Source organism: Mirounga leonina, unplaced genomic scaffold (genome assembly GCF_011800145.1).
Source record: "Mirounga leonina isolate KUSES-001 unplaced genomic scaffold, KU_Mleo_1.0 Mir_454, whole genome shotgun sequence".
In the NCBI taxonomy this organism is placed as follows: Eukaryota; Metazoa; Chordata; class Mammalia; order Carnivora; family Phocidae; genus Mirounga; species Mirounga leonina.
In genome coordinates this window covers 15,614,765-15,629,828 of record NW_023270763.1, presented here as the reverse complement: position 1 = coordinate 15,629,828, position 15,064 = coordinate 15,614,765, and the positions used below count along the sequence as shown (strand labels likewise).

The 15,064-nt window shown below is 41.7% G+C and overlaps 1 protein-coding gene across 8 annotated transcripts in view; it reads right to left on the bottom strand.

The window, feature by feature from the left end:
- PSPH (phosphoserine phosphatase) overlaps positions 1–15,064 on the bottom strand; it is a 29,244-nt gene that overhangs the window by 10,877 nt on the left and 3,303 nt on the right. Inside the window, exons 1-3 of one of the 8 annotated variants that reach the window (XM_034988756.1) lie at positions 6,398–6,697; positions 2,600–2,732; positions 2,205–2,385 (exon numbers count right to left, since the gene is read on the bottom strand). The gene's annotated coding sequence lies outside the window, so the exon portion shown is untranslated. Of the gene's footprint in view, positions 1–2,204; positions 2,386–2,599; positions 2,733–6,397; positions 6,699–15,064 lie in introns of those variants that run through there. The other 7 variants (XM_034988755.1, XM_034988760.1, XM_034988758.1 and 4 more) reach the window with 7 other exon arrangements.

Genomic DNA, 15,064 nt, shown 5'->3' with positions numbered 1-15,064 from the left:
AGGTGGTGGATAAATTAAGAGGCGGATAAATTGAGAGGTAGATAAATTAAGCAGAACTAAATAAGGTTAAACATTTGATAATAAACTATGTGGACTCAGGAAATGTCAAAGATTTTCATGAACAATTCAGACGAGGGCACCTAGGTGGCTCAGTCAGTTAAGCATCTGCCTTTGGCTCAGGTCATGATCCCAGGGTCCTGGGACTGAGCAGGGAGCCTGCTCTCCCTCTCTCTCTGTCCCTCTCTCTGCTCATTCTCTCTCTCTCTCTCATAAATAAAATCTTAAAGAAAAAAAAAAAAGAATTCAGACCAAAGTTCTGCTAGCTGGGCAACACAATGGGTGATGATTCATTAACAGTGAAAGAAGAAAGTCTGCACATTCTTTGGGAGACCAGCAGATAGAAACAGGTTTCATAAATCGTCGAATTTCCACCAAGCCGGGGAACACCAAGGAGCTTCACATCCCACTCTCTCTGTGGCTCAGTGACCACCCATATGGCTCTGGTCCAGAGGGAATCAACACAGTTCATACCACACGGCTAGGCAGGCTCGCTAACCCAGCCTAGAAGACAGCAGTCTGTTCGCGGAAAAGCAGTGCTTAGTGCAATGCAACCCCACTGAGCATAGAGAACGAGTCACATGTAGTGGAGGGAAAGCCAGGAACAGACAAATAACATAAGAAGAGCTCAAATGAGGGGCACCTGGGTGGCTCAGTTGGTTAAGCGACTGCCTTCGGCTCAGGTCATGATCCCAGGGTCCTGGGATCGAGTCCCACATCGGGCTCCCGGCTCAGCGGGAAGCCTGCTTCTCCCTCTCCCACTCCCCCTGCTTGTGTTCCTGCTCTCGCTGTCTCTGTCTCTGTCAAATAAATAAATAAAATCTTTAAAAAAAAAAAAAAAAAAGAAGAGCTCAAATGAGATCAATGGGACAGGCTAAAGACTGTGCATGAGGCAATACAATGTACCTAAGAATGGACAATACTCCTGAGAAGGACTGACAGGCTTCTGAGCCTTAAAATTCCTAACAGCAAAGCCAGTCCACACTGGCCCCCATGCCTCGCCGAAGACCTGGGAAGTACAGAACGGGCACCATCTCCAAGAGGCCACCAGGCTCCCTGAGATGACCAGACAAATCATTACTGTTCATGTCTGAAAAGCCAGTGGCTTAAGCCTCTCCCCAGCCACTGACAATAGAAATAGCTTCAACCAGACCATCAGCCTCAAATATGAAAGGGAAGACACACCTCCTCAAATAAAGTGAGGACTGATTTCCAGATCCCCAGATGAACACGAGTCCTGACTTAGGACTCCGAAATGCTGATCCCTGCCTCCTGGGGTGCATGGTGGCGCCAAAGGCAGAGAAAAGAGGATGTTTGAGACAAAAGTTGCACTGAATTTACTTGGAAGGCTGATTCTGTCTCCACGCCCTCCCTAGGAGACAGAGCTGGATTATATAACCTTAAGTTTGCCCACAAAATGCTCACGGCAGGGGATATGGCCTCCACCACAGGGTTGACACAGGTTTCAGCTCCCTGCTCAGACTTCAGACGGCCTCAGCCTCCTTCAGCCTTTCCCAGCCCACACTGTAAAGTGCCCTGCCTCCTGGTTCACTTTGGTTGCCTCTGTTTTCAGGTCTCAACTGGGAGCCACTCATAATTCATAGTCAAAATTCTCATGGCTACCGGGGTGCGGGGGTGGGGGGGCGGAAATCTGCTAAGTTCAGGTGCTTCAAAGTAAATTGTGTACATTAGAATTTCACACACACAAAAATCACTGCTAGAGAATGGACTCTGGATCCCTTACATGTGGCCTTGGGAGGGGGATAGGACTGGGGGTGGAAAAAGTTCTGGTGGAAGGGCATGTGCTTTGCCATGGCAGCTCCCAGGCCCAGTCCTGACCGCTGAGCCACTGCCCTTCTATGGGTCAGAACAGGTCTCCCACCCGCCCGGCGCCCAGCTGGTCCATCTGGGGGAAAGAGGGCCTCTTCTAAATGTTAAAGAAGTCTCTGCTGACGACTCCTTCTCACCCCCAGCTCCAAAAGTACAAACGCAAGTGGTCCTTCAGAGCCAGCCTTAGGAGGTCCGATTTTAGATAAGAAAAACCTCTTCACCCAAACTCTCTTTGAACTTCTTCATCTATGTATTTCATGAAAGACATCCAGAGTTGCCTTCACCAACTTACTCTTTTATTAGGACTGACCTCCTACCTTCACTCGTGTAAGAACAAATGCAAGCTGGTACAGAGGTTGTGGAGATTGTGGAGATCAAGCACACCCAAGAGAACAAAACTTCCTAGGCTTAGATGGATGTCACCTTGGGTAGGAGGGCTGAGTCTGTTTCAGGTCCTCTGGGCACTGCAACAATGCACAAATGCAGCCTGAGAAGCTTCTGGATCAAAGGAGAGTCAAAGAGCCTCTGGTAACTAGGCCTAGGGTTCCTGGTCAATGCATTTATAGTACATTTTATGATTAAAAAAGAACAGCTGTTCTGGGGAACCTGAGATTTTATGGATCCCACATACATTATAGCACACAATTTTATTTAGGTGAAGAGGATACTGGTAACTGATAAATAACAACAACAAAAGACAAATCGGACTCACGTTTCTCCAGTGCTGGATTCCTAGGAAATGACACTCTTCTCTTCCTGCTTCTTTCCTGAATAAAAATGCAGCATAAAGTTCTGACTACAAATTTCTTTACAAGAGACCTTGTGAGTTCTGCAAGAGGAAGAGCCTAGAAGGAGAGGAGGAAATGAACATCAAGGTCCAGACACAAGAGAAGAAAGAGAAACGGTCGAGCTTCCCTCTCCCCCTGGTAGACTGGTACGAAGAAGGGTCAGATGCCAAGTGCCCTAAGACTGCTTCCCTTGCGAAATGCTTGACTTCTGCCTCCTTTCAGCACTGCAGAGGGGTAAACACATTATTTTCTGTGGCTTCGATTCTGTAAAAGCGTCAGGTCTGACAGGAAATCACCCACACCTGATTAGCAGAACGCCAAGGAGAGGGAAGGGAGAGGACCTACTGAGAGAACAACATGCAGACACAGAGGAGCTGACTCAGGTATATCACAGACTCTGCAAAACAGATCCTGCTATCTTCAAAATGAGTACACAAAGTCGCCAACATGCCAAGAACAGTCACAGAAGAGTCCCGTTGCCCAATATCAAGGGAACACAGCCAACAATTTTGAATTAATATCCTCATAATTAAAACTGTAAATAGTAGGTAAAAGTGCCAAAACTCAGAAGAAAAAAAGATAAAAGAAATAATTAAGAAGATGAGGCAAGAAAAAGCAAAGAGATTGGAAAGGAGGGGAACCGTAATGGGAATAAATAATTCAGAGGGTTCAAAATCCAGTCTGTGCATAACCTTTCTCTCATCTGATTTCTGAGTTAATCTCAAAAGCAAAAAAAGGAATGTGGCTTCCATCTTGGCCCAGCTTCCCTCCCTGCTCTAAGGAAAGGCAGTTCCCATGTTGGCAGCTGCCCTATGGTGAGGCCCATGTGGCAGAACTGGAAGGGACCCCCAGGAAACAGCCAGAAAGGAAATGAGGCCCTCCGTCCAACAACCCTCAAGGAACTGAATCCTACCAAGGAGCTAGGCAACAGATCTTCTCCAATAAAGCATTCAGGTAAGTTGACCTTGGCCAATGACCTCTTAAAAGACCCTTAACTAAAACCACCCAACTAAGCTGCTCCCAGATTTTTAACTCAAAGTAACTGTGAAAAAAATAAATGTTTGTTGTTTTAAGCTGCTAAGTTTGGGGGTAATTTGTCATACAGCAATAGACAGCTAGAATAACAGCTTTGAGGTAGGCAAAACTTTCTTAAATAAAACCCCAAAAGCATGAACAATAAAAGGAAAACATGATAGAATGGACTTCATCAAGAGTAAAAACTTCTGCTCTTCAAAAGATACCATGATGGGGCACATGGGAGGCGCAGTGAGTTAAGCATCTGACTCTTGATTTCAGCTCAGAATCACGACTCAGGGTGGTGAGATGGTGGCCCACGTTGGGCTCCACGCTGGGCATACTGCCTACTTAAGATTCTCTCTCTCCCTCTGCCTCTGCCCCTCCCCACCTCTCTAAAAAACAAACAGAAACAAAACAACAAAAGATACCATTATGGAAAAAAAAAAAAAAAAGAAAGAAAGAAAAAGACAAGCCATAGAACAGGAGAAGATATTTACAATACACATATTTGACAAAGAACTTGTATCCAGAATAAAGAACTCTTACAACTCAGTAATAACACAAACAACTTATTAAAATATGAGCAAAATATTGGGATAGACATTCCAAAAAAGAAGATATGAAAATAAACTGAAAAAAAATGACTACAATAAAAAAAAAAAAGAGTATTGAACTCTTTGAACCCTCTGAGTTATTTATTCCCATTACAAGTATTGGTGAGGACATGGAACAGCTGGAGCTGCCGGGATAGAAAATGGTACGACCATTTTGGAAAACATTTTAGCAGTTTCTTATAAACATATATGGTAGGGTAGCAATCTCACCCTGGAGGTTTATCCAAGAGAAATCCAAGAGCGCTTTATTTGTGACAACCCCAAACTAGAATGTCCATCAACAGATAAATGGATGAACAAATGGCGGTATATCCCTACAATGGAATACTACTCAGCAATAAAAAGGAAGGAATTAGTACTACATGCCAAAACAGGGATAAATACAAAAAACGTTATACTGAAAGAAGCCAGACACAAAAGAGTACATACAACATGCTTCCATTTATATGAAATATTAGAAAACACAAACAAATGCTATAATGACAAAAATCAGGTCATTGGGGCTAGGGGGGGTGCGACCTGGCTGCAACAAGACTTTAGGAAATTTTCAGGGGTGATGGAAGTGTTATATTGTGCTGGTGATTGTAAGTGTGTATGCAATTGTCAAAATTCATCCAAATATACACTTAAAATGGGTGCATATTATTGCATTAAATTATACATCAAGAAAACATCAGCTTTGGGGCGCCCGGGTGGCTCAGTCGTTAGGCATCCGCCTTCGGCTTGGGTCCCAGGGTCCTGGGATCGAGCCTCACATCATGCTCAGTGCTTGGCGGGAAGCCTGCTTCTCCCTCTCCCACTCCCCCTGCTTGTGTTCCCTCTCTCGCTGTGTCTCTCTGTCAAATAAATAAATAGAATCTTTAAAAAAAGAAAGAAAGAAAGAAAAAGTCAGCCTTAAAAAAATTATTAGGCATGTATCAAATCATCTGAAAACTTAAAACGTCCTGACTACTTTATTTCACCAACATATAAGCAACAGCACTATTATTATACTGAAAACCTACCAGGTAGTTGTAATAAAATTTAGAAATCCTGGATTTTATCATTTTCTTCCCTGATCCTCATTCCAATACCAGCCATTCAAATATTTAAAGAGTAACTACAATGTGCAAGTTGCTTAAAAAAATATATAGTGGGTGCCTGGGTGGCTCGGTTAAGCCACTGCCTTCGGCTTAGGTCATGATCCTGGGGTCCTGGGATCGAGCCCCATGTCCGGCTCCCTGCTCAGCGGAGAGCCTGCTTCTCCCTCTCCCTCTGCCTGCCACTCTGCCTACTTGTGCTCTCTCTGTCAAATAAATAAATAAAATCTTTTAGAAAAAATCTTTAAAACCTCGACTTGGGTTATTACAGACCACCACGGACTTTGGCTTCCTTGGCACTGCATTTCCTAACTTCCTAGAGTTCCTGCAATCCTACCGGTGATTCTAAAAATTAAAGGTTGGAAATAACTGTTACTTTACAAAAATCTGGTTCACGGGGCGCCTGGGTGGCTCAGTTGGTTAAGCCACTGCCTTCGGCTCAGGTCATGATCCTGGAGTCCCTGGATCCAGTCCCGCATCGGGCTCCCTGCTCAGCAGGGGGTCTGCTTCTCCCTCTGCCCTCTTCCTTCTCGTGCTCTCTGTCTCTCATTCTCTCTCAAATAAATAAATAAAATCTTTAAAAATATATATATATAGTAAATAACTTTATGAATGAAAGAATATTTAATTCCCACCTTGAAGTTGTCGCTTTACAACAATATATCTGGTAAGTGCTTATTTAAAATTCTAATTCGGATGGGAAAGAAGATGACAAAGTCAGACAGACACAGCCACTCTAAATTCCCGAGATTTTCCCAATCTGTACTGATGACTCCCCTATGCAGGATTGCATCATTCATTCATGCTGTTTGGTAACAGGCACCAGTGGGATAAAACAAGGGAAAACTACTCAAAAGTAAATTGATGAAAAGAAAGCCTTGAAATCCCATGAAATTTTTAAAAACCCGATTAAGAAAAGTGCACGTAGATTCGGAGCCCTGGATGCGGAAAAGGCAGACTGGTAAATCAGAAAGCTGGGCACCCGGAGAGATAAACACACGCCCAGACTCACCCGGGTGCTGCTGTTCCTTCCTGGGCCGCCGCCACCGCCTCCCGGGCTCCCGCGGCTCTAGCCTTCCGACTGCGGGGGGGCCGAGGGCTGGCTGCGACCTTCAGTCGCGGAGATCCGAGGAGGTGACCGGTGCAGACCCGCAGAGCGTCTACCAAGCAGTCATATGAGATCTGCCGATGGTGCGGCGGTTTCTGGTAGGCTTCGCATGTGCTTTTCTAAACTGCGGGCTGCACATTCACACTCCACAGAGCCGAGCTGGGCACAAGCGCCGGGCCCCGCCCCTGGGTGGGGCTCCCCGAGCCCGCCCCTCCGCCCCGCGGGGCTGCGGGCGGCCGCCCGAGACTAGCGCTCCGCGGTGGAGCCGGGAGCCTCACCGCCTCCGCTTTGCGGAGGAGGGGCCGAAGCGCTCCCCGCCCGCACCACTAGGGATGAGGGTAAGAGAGAAGCCAGGCACCTCTGTGCTGATTTTGCAATTAACGAGGGCGCCTTAGGGACCTTTTCTGAATCCGCGTTTGCCCTGTTCTTCTAAGAATGTAGGTCTCCAAGAGAATTTCAGTAACTACTTATATCATATTATATGCCAGCTATACTTCAGTTTAAAAATATATATTATCAAAAGCAAAACTACTTATATTCGCAACTAAAATGCAGAAAGCCATGAGTGACAAAATGAGCCTGCAGCCTTTTTCTTTTCTTTTTTCTTGTCATCTTATTTTCTGCTAGGTGTCATTTGCCTAGCTACTTTTAAGTTGACTATAATAAATGGGGTGAGCACCTCCAAACATTTACCTTTGGCTCCGCTGGCTGGAGCTGGGCACGGAGGTCCCGCCCTAAAACCCAACCTGAAACCTCAGATGCTAACAGTTCAGCTTCCCTACAAGTGGTCACTCAGGCAGAGGGGATGCAATTGCTGGAGCAGGACATGTGGTTACCGCATCCCTGCCCTTTGCTACAGAACCTCTCAAAAACACAATTCTACCCGGAACAGGAGTGCCGCTGCTCTTTAGTCGGGCGTGCCCTTGACATTCAGCAAGAAAATGACATTCAGCTCTTTAGTCAGGCGTGCCCTTGACATTCAGCAAGAAAATGACATTCAGCTCTTTAGTCAGGCGTGCCCTTGACATTCAGCAAGAAAATGACATTCAGCACACCTGGTTTAGTTTCTCCCAGATGGGTCAAAGAGGCTTCTGATCTGAAGAGTGGAGAGGAGGAATTTTGGTGTTTTGAAATACGAGCTAGAAAATGATACCACTAATGGGGCAGGGCAAAATAAGGGGATCTAAAGCAAGAATCTAGTCAAGAACCTGTTTATATTTTGTAGTAACTTAGAAATAAGCATAATAAAAGAACAAGATGTTAAACACCAAATATTTGTATATAGATGTAATATAAGTTATATAAGTATATATGTATATAAATATATTTAAGTATATAAGTATACTTGGTATATATATATATAAGTATAAATGGTAATTGAGTATTTCTAGGGGGAAAGAAACCCAAGTACAATAATGTGAAAAAGCAGTATTAATTTCTGCTATGTTCATATTTCATATATGTTTAATAATTTCAAATAAAATATTTGTACTGAATAAAATCTGTCAGCTACTCATGGTCTCTGTATCGCACCTGTACTAACACTTGTGGTCATGAGGTGGCAGTGTTGTAGACACAAACCACATTAAAAAAAAAAAAAAAAAAATGTCCAGAGGAAGCTAATGGGTGGTCACAGATACATGTAAGAATCACAAAGTAATCTTGCCTGACAAGCCGTAACTATACAAGCAGATTATAATATGCTTCATTGTTGTTCTTCTGGAATAATGTTAAATAGCACATGTGAGCCAAATACAATGCAGTATAATAAAAATATTAGCAAATTATTTGCAAAGTTTTAATCATAATTGGCTAGTAAGAAGTAATACAGGTAATCCTAGTAGTGTTCCTGAAAAATTTCCTATAGATCACAGTTTTATAAGCTAATATACTGACTGATGATTAACTGTGTTAGGATCATGTACTTTTTATTTTTTTTAAAGATTTTATTTATTTATTTGAGAGAGAATGAGAGAGAGAGAGCACGAGAGGGGGGAGGGTCAGAGGGAGAAGCCGACTTCCCCACTGAGCAGGGAGCCTGATGCGGGACTTGATTCCGGGACTCCAGGATCATGACCCGAGCCGAAGGCAGTCACCTAACCAACTGAGCCACCCAGGCGCCCTAGAATCACGTACTTTTTAAAAATTATTCAGTGCTAGGGGCGCCTGGGTGGCTCAGATGGTTAAGCGTCTGCCTTCGACTCAGGTCGTGATCCCGGGGTCCTGGGATCGAGCCCCACATCCGGCTCCTGACTCAGCGGGGAGCCTGCTTCTCCCTCTCCCTCTGCCTCTCTCCCTGCTCATGCTTTCTCTCTCTCTCTCTCTGTATCTCTGTGTCTCAAATGAATAAATAAAATATTTTTTAAAAATTAATAAAAATTATTCAGTGCTAATAAAATAGAGTAAGTTGGAACAATCACTCCAGAAAACAATATGATATCATTTAATAACACTGAACATGCACATTTTCTATGACCCAGCAATTCCACCTCTGGAATGCACTCAGAAGAAACTCTTGCCCATGAGTAGCAGGAGTCACATATAAGAATGTTCACAACAGGGCGCCTGGGTGGCTCAGTCGGTTAAGCGACTGCCTTCGGCTCAGGTCATGATCCTAGAGTCCCAGGATCGAGTCCCGCATCGGGCTTCCTGCTCGGCGGGGAGTCTGCTTCTCCCTCTGACCCTCGCCCCCCTCATGTGCTCTCTCTCTCAAATAAATAAATAAAATCTTTAAAAAAAAAAAAAAAAGAATGTTCACAACAATACTGTATACATATAGTCATTGACCAGAAACTTAAAAAAGAGAGTATCATTTAATATCATAAATGATAACTTACAACATAAAATTCAGGATGGTAGTTATCTCTGGATACAGGAAAGAAAATGAGACTGGGAAGAAATTATAGATTTCTTTAATGGCAGTGAGTATATAGATTTTTTTATATCTGTGTGTATATATAAAATATTTTATGATACATGTGATATTTGTATATCAATACATTAAATACCAATACACTGAAATATCATAAATGTTTTAAAAGAATATAGTTAAAGAAAAATACAACTTAATGTAAACATTGACATTCAAAATAAGTCACACCATGGAAATATGATGTGTCCTGTGAGTGAGGCAGACTGCAGAACAATATATATTTGTCGATTCCCATTTCTGAAAGAAGAAAACTCTGTGTATATCAATAGTAATTCTGGCAAGCAATTAATTCTGGGGAGTAAAAGGAATGAAGAATTTACCTTTCTAATTTATTTGGTTTCATATTGGTTGAGATTAGTTTAAAAACATTTTTTACTTTTGTAATGATTTGTGTATCAATTAAAACTAAATGCTTTAGGAGTAGGGGGAGGGTGAAATAGGTAAAGGTGGCCAAAAGGTACAAATTTCCAGCTATAAATAAGTAAGTTATGGGTATGTAATTAAAATGAGAAAAACTCAGTTTTTTCCTTCCCATGTAGGAAGCAAAACCCAATTCTTTCCTCCTGTGTTGTCTTTTACTACTGACACAAAACACTTTACTTCTGTGGAAGTTTTACCCCATATCAAATAATTCTCTGCAACACCAGCTGTATATCCTATTATCCTATAATTTAACTCAGTTTTTTTTTTAAGATTTTTATTTTATTTAAGAGAGAGAGAGAGAGTGAGAGAGAGCATGAGAGGGGAGAGGGTCAGAGGGAAAAGCAGACTCCCCGCCGAGAAGGGAGCCCGATGTGGGACTCGATCCCAGGACTCCGGGATCATGACCTGAGCCGAAGGCAGATGCCTAACCGACTGAGCTACCCAGGCGCCCTAATTTAACTCAGTTCTGACACTATCTTCTTAAAGCATAATATCCCACAGGTTAAGGGCTCAGTCCCACAAGATTGCCCCCCTCCACACACACACTTCAGATACCAGTTATCATCTGTGCTTCTGACCAATTGGCTATAGATCAGAGGTTCCGGTGACCCCCTCCTTAGGTTTAATTGATTTGCTAGAGTGGCTCACAGAACTCAAGAAATACTTACATTTACCAGCTTACTACAGGATACAGATGGGCAACCAAATGAAGAGATACACATAGGGTGAAGTCTGGGAGAGTCCCAAGTGCAGGAGCTTCAGTCCCCATGAAGTTGGGGTGTATCACCCTCCCCATGTGGATGTGTTCACCAACCTGGAAGCTCTTTGAACCCCATACTTTTGGGATCTTATGGAGTGTTCATCACATAGGCATGATCGATCATTAACTCCATTTTCAGCCCATCTCTCTTCTCAAGAGAATGGGGGGCAGGGCTGAAATTTCCAAGCTTCTAATCATGGACTGGTCTTTCTGGTGACTAGGTCTCATCCAGAAGCCCACCCAGAGTTGCTCTCTTAGAACAAAAGACGCTCAGGGCACCTGGGTGGCTCAGTCAGTTGGGCATCTGCCTTCAGCTCAGGTCATGAGCCCAGGGTCCTGGGATTGAGCACCCAGAGGGCACCGTGCTCAGCAGGGAGTCTGCTTGTCCTTCTCCCTCTGCCCCCCCCTGCTGCTCATGCTCTCTCTCACTCTCTCTCACACATGAATAAATTTTAAAATGTGGTTTTTTTTAGATTTTATTTATTTTTTGACAGAGAGAGAGACAGCGAGAGAGGGAACACAAGCAGGGGGCATGGGAGAGGGAGAAGCAGGATTCCCATGGAGCAGGGAGCCTGATGCGGGCTCAATCCCAGGATCCTGGGATCATGACCCAAGCCGAAGGCAGACACTTAACAACTGAGCCCCTAAATAAAAAATCTTAAGAAAAACAACTGAGCCCCTTCGGGCGCCTGGGTGGCTCAGTCGGTTAAGTGTATGCCTTTGGCTCAGGGCATGATCCCAGGGTCCTGGGATCGAGTCCCACATTGGGCTCCCTGCTCAACAGGGATCTGCTTCTCTCTCTACCCCTCCCCCCTGCTCATGATCTTTCTCTCTCTCACACTCTCTTTCTTTCTCAAATAAATAAACAAAATTTTTTTAAAAGAGTAGATCTTAAAAGTTCTCATAAGAAAAAAATTGTAACTATGTATGGTGATGGATATTAACTAGACTTACCGTGATCATTTCACCATACATGCAAATATCAAATCATTATGTTGTACACTTGAAACTAATATAAGGTTATATGTCAACTATACCACAGTAAAAAATAAATAATAAAACAAAATCTAAAATAAACGAATGAATAAATAAATAAATGCCTCAAATTGCTAAGTCAAATGATTACATATTCAAAAAGTTATCTAAAGTTGCTAACTGATCTCAGCCAATTGTGAATTCCTGTTATCCACATTCCCAGCTCTCCTTCAACTTAGGGTGACCATGCATTCCTGATTTGATTAGTGAGATTCATACAGAAACATGCTGAGGAGTTTGCTGGGGAAGCTTTTGCTTTCCCAATATGAGGAGAATAACATCTCTGGCCTACTCCCCTTCTATTTCCTCCAACCTCTAATATTAATGAGATGAATGGAGGTACAGCAGTCATCTTGCAACCATGAAGAAAAACCAAAAGAATGACAGCAACCCAACTCTGAAATGATTGCACCATGGTTCCCAATACCAGCAGCCACCCATCTTTAGATTTCCTTTTTAAAAAAAAATCCTGTTTGTTTAAGCCAGTGAGGTGAGCCCTCTGTTATCTGTAGGTGGAAGGCTAAAGGAAGCTGAAGAGAGATTTCAGCTGCTGTCCACCATAGAGTAACAGAGTTTGTCATTTGAATCTTGTCAAAGTAGAGGGGTTTGGTACACATCTTAGGCTTTCCACTAAAACCCCAGAAGGACCACAGTTTAGGAGTAAACATTATGTCCCAGAACAAAGTATTTGCTCGAAAACTGAGACCTAAGGATGAAACTAAGGGGCCAAGTCTTCAAAGGGTTTGCTTGAGAGGTCAGGAGGGGACAGTGGGACAGACATAGGTGTTGGGCTCAGCCTAGGGAGTTTAGCCCAGAGTGGCCGAGCTTCCAGAGTGTCTCCCAGATGCTTTGTGAAGCCCTCTCAGGGCCAGCTGGTGACCTAACAAAGTAAAATATCAAGAGACCACAAGTACAAAGCAATCAACTAGTATTTTAACTTCCTGGTAGAACAAATGTACGCATTCTTTAGAAAAAGATAGTGGAAACTAAGTCCCGAAAATACTCAATCCAAAATATCCAAAATGTCCAATATCCAATCAAAAATTAAGACTTTCTAAGAAACAGGAAAATGTAACTCACAATCAAGGGGGGAAAGGCAATCAATATAATAGACCCCAGGATAACAGAGATGTTACAATTCCCATACAAGATTTTAAAGCAATGAAGCTAAAACTAAATATATTCAAAGACCTAAAGGAAAAAATTGTCACATTGATTGCCCAGATGAGAAATCTCAGGAGGAAATGGAAGCTTTTTAAATGGAAAATATAGAACTAAAAATTAAACATACTAAATAAAAATTTACTGGATTGATTTAACAGCATATAGAAGACTACAAAGGAAAAGGTCAGTCAACTTGCAGCTAGATCAATAAAGAACCAAGGCGGGGGGCGGGGGGGATGGTACAGAAAAAGAAGAGCAAAGCAAACCCAAAGCAAGCAGAGGAAAGAAATAACAGATATTAGAGCAAAAATGAATGAAATTGAAACCAAAAAATACAGAAAATCTATAAAACCAAAAGCTGGTTCTTTGAGAAGACCAATAAAATTGGCAAGCCTCTAGCAATATTGACCAAAAAAAGACACAAATTTCCAGTGTAGGAATGAAAGAGGAGATATCACTGAGGACCTTACAGATACTAAAAGGATAGTAAGGAAATACTCAGAACATATTATACACATAAATTCAACTTTGATGAAATGGACCAGTTCCTTTGAAAACCACAAGCTACAAAACTCAACCAATAGGAAAAATATATAATCTGGATATTCCTATATTAACTAAAGAAATTTAATCTGCAGGGTTTTTAAAGAACCTTTTGAAAAAAATTTCCAGGCCAAGATAGTTTCACTGGAGAACTCTATCAAACATTTAAGGAAGAATTAACATCTATTTTACACACTCTCTTCTAGAAAATAAAACAGGAGGAAATACTTTCCAATTCATTTCATGAGGCCTATATTACTTGATACTAAAAGTAGACAAAGGTAGTGCCTAAAAAAGGAGAGAGTGAAGCAAGAAAAGGAAAGGAAAGGAAAGGAAAAAGGAAAAGAAAGAAAGAAAAGAGAAGAGAAGAAAGCCATAGATTGGTATCTCAGGAACTGAGGCACAAAAGTTCTCAAAAAAATATTAGCAAATCAAATCCAGCAATGAATAAAAAGAACTATACACCATGACCAAGTGGTATTTATCTCAAACATGCAAGACTGGTTCAACATTAGAAAATCAATCAACATAACACACTATATTAACAATATAAAAAAGAAAAAACACATCTTATTAACCAATGCAGAAAAATTATTTGACAAAATTCAACATTAATTCATGATAAAAGCTCTCAGCAAACGAGGCATAGAAGGAAACTTCCTCATTCTGATGAAAGGCATCTACATAAAACCTAGAGATATCCTCATACTTAATTAAGAAAATCTGAATGTTTTCTCCCTAAGATGGGGAATAAGGCAAGGATGTCCATTCTCACCACCATTCCTATTCAACATTATATTGCACTAGGCAGTGCAATAAGGCAAGAAAAAGAATAAAACTGTCCTTTTTTTCAGATGACATGATTATCTACATAGAAAATCCCAAGGGATTAAAAAAAAATCTACAACTAAAAAGTTTAGTAAGGTTACAGGATAATAGGATACATGGTCAACACACAAAAGTCAACATACTAGCAACGAAGAGTTTGAAAAAAGAATTAAAAAACAAGACCAATTATAATAGCTTTTTAAAAAGGAAATACTGAGGTATAAATTGAATAAAGTTAATAAAACATATCCAGAACTGTAGGCTGAAAATTTTTAAATATTGATGAAAAATTCAAAGACCTAAATAGATAGACATGCCATATTCACAAATTGGAATATTCAATACACTAAAGAAATCAACTTTCTTCAAATTGCAATTCCAATCAAATGCCCAGCATATTCTTACAGATATAGACAAGCTGATTCTAAGTTTAAATAAATGGGGGGGGGGAGGCTAGATTAGCTGTAACAATTTTGAAGAAAAGGGATAAATTTGAAGGAATCACAGTACCTGATTTTAAGATTTATTATAAAGCTACAGTAAGATATTAGAAAAGGATAGGCACATACATCAAGGGTGCAGAATAGAATCCCAAAACAGACTCAAACAAATTATCACCAATTGATTTTTTTACAAAGGTGTTAAGGCAAGTCAGTGGAGAAAGGATAGCTTTTTTAATGAATGGTATTGGAACAATCGGAATTTAATATGCCCAGGAAAAAAAAAAAAAAGCAAATGAACCTCCATGATCTAAAGTTCACACTTCCTTTAAAAATTAACTCAGATGGGCACCTGGGTGGCTCAGTCATTAAGCATCTGCCTCTCTGCTCAGGTCATGATCCCAGGATCCTGGGATGGAGCCCTGCATCGGGCTCCCTGCTCGGCG